This window comes from Solanum pennellii, chromosome 9 (genome assembly GCF_001406875.1).
Source record: "Solanum pennellii chromosome 9, SPENNV200".
NCBI classification, from domain to species: Eukaryota; Viridiplantae; Streptophyta; class Magnoliopsida; order Solanales; family Solanaceae; genus Solanum; species Solanum pennellii.
The window spans coordinates 56,608,254-56,610,527 of record NC_028645.1 but is presented as its reverse complement, the minus strand read 5'-3'; positions in this window follow the sequence as shown (position 1 = coordinate 56,610,527).

Here is a 2,274-nt window from a genome sequence, read left to right as displayed (position 1 = left end):
ATATATATATATATATATATAACAGTCAATATCCCATATATTTTAGATTGAGAGTTAACACACTTGGACCTTAGCAAAGATATTTGTAACATTGGCCTCTACTAGAAATAACATGTGTTCTACACAATAGAAGAGTTGTAGACAGGCTGAGCTGTCCAACGACATATTTGTAATAGTCCACTTCACATTTGCTTTGCATTTTAGTCATACTGCCTTTTGCTCATGTGTTCTTAGTAGCCACAAGCCAGTAGGCTTTGCGAAGTTATACATGAACTTCACTTGAAAAAAAAAAGTAAATTAAATTGGTGAATTGATCAATTTAAATGCTCCTCCAATTAAAAAGATTTCCATTATTTCATCAATATTGTCTATAAGGATGCTGATGGTCAAACTTGTATTTGCACCAACAGTCAAATCATATTTCCTCATCTGATGTTCCCTCTGCACTTTCATTGTTTTCTTTTACTTTATTTTATTTAAAATTTCACTATTAATGATTGATTAATTGAACTTTAATCTCGTTAGTAAAAAATGATTCTCACCTTATAATCTACTCTTTTATGATGAAATTCTCAAAAATTTGATAGTCTCTTTGTTTCAGATTGTTTGACTATTTTTCTTTTTAATATGTTTTTTTTAAAAAAATAATCATTCACTTTTTATTTATTATTTTATTTTAATTTTTCATATAACATGTTTAACACCACAAGATTAACGATGTTTCATACATCTGACATACTCCTTCCATCCTATTAGATGAACATCTTACTTAAAGTATTGTTGCATATTCCTTAATCACTATAGAATTAATTATTCTTTTTCTTATTTTACCCCGATAAATAATTTGTCATTCTGACCGTGAACAATTTTCAATACTAGCTATTCTTATATTCTTTTTTTTTCTTATTTATTTTTGTGTGTGTTAATATAAATAAAAATTAAATAATAAAATTACTTAATTTATTAATAATTTCTTAATCATCAGATAAATTAAAAAAGACAATTAAAATATCTTTTATTTAAAATAATAAATTTTATTAAACTTTATAAATACGAAGTAAAATTAATATACGATCGAACAAATAAATGAAGTGAGTGTATGTTATTGACTTGTCTTTGTGGATTATTAACAAAGATTTTGGTATTCCAATTCCTGTGGTAAGTAGATCACATTCACATTTACAAGTTGCACACATGGCTAATTTGACAATAAATGTGAAATTTCTTCACTCTTTCTAATTTACTCTTTTCCTTTTTCCTCAATATCATATCATACCTCACTACTTTTCAAAACAACATTAACTACAAGCAACCGGAAATCAATGCTCACTTCAACTCCTTTGTAGTTTCATAATACTCTTTTTAGTTCACTAATAATTTATCAACAAAATTATTTTGAAATGTTAATAATATTTGTCTATTTTATAAAATTAATATTTCATCTGTCCGGTATTTTTTATCATAGTTTCTATTTTTAAAGTCAAACTATAACAACTTTGATTAATATTTTAAGATGTATTTTTTCATCATATTAATATGCAAAAAAATTGTAATTTATAGTATTTGTCATATAGTTTTAGAATATCTAACTTTTTTGTTTAAAATATCGAACTAATATGATCTAATTTACCTTTGAAAATTAGTTAAATTGACTTTAGATAAGCGCAACACGACAAACAATTCTGGACGCAGGGAGTAAATAACTTTCCTTTTAGTTTCTAACTAGGGAATTTGGCCGCGCTTCGCGCCGTTTTTGAAATAAATATTAAAGAAATACTTTTTTTATTATATGTTCTCAGTATGCCCAAACATAATATTATCACTATATTTTTTAATTATATATTAATTATGAAGTTCATTTGAGATGACAATTGAAATGAAGCTTAATAAATTTAACATCTATAATCTATTACAACGGTGTACCTTTTTTCTTGAGTATCTAAAAGTTATGTTGTGAAGTAACTGAAAATACTAATGAAACACGTCTACAGGTCTTATTATTCTATCATATTGATATGATAAAACTTCTTTAAATATTTCATTTTTCAATCGTTCTTGTTCTTTTTTCAAATATACAATTTAGATTTATATGATTTTTGCATAATCACATCAATCGATATTTTAGATTTTTTAGTTGCAATTATATCAAAAGATAAATGTTATGTTGCACTCGTTAAATACGACTTTTTAGAAAGTAATTAAAACGTTACGCTACTGATTATTAAGTCTCGATATGTTCAACTTCGAATGAGAACATGATTTTTGTATTAACTC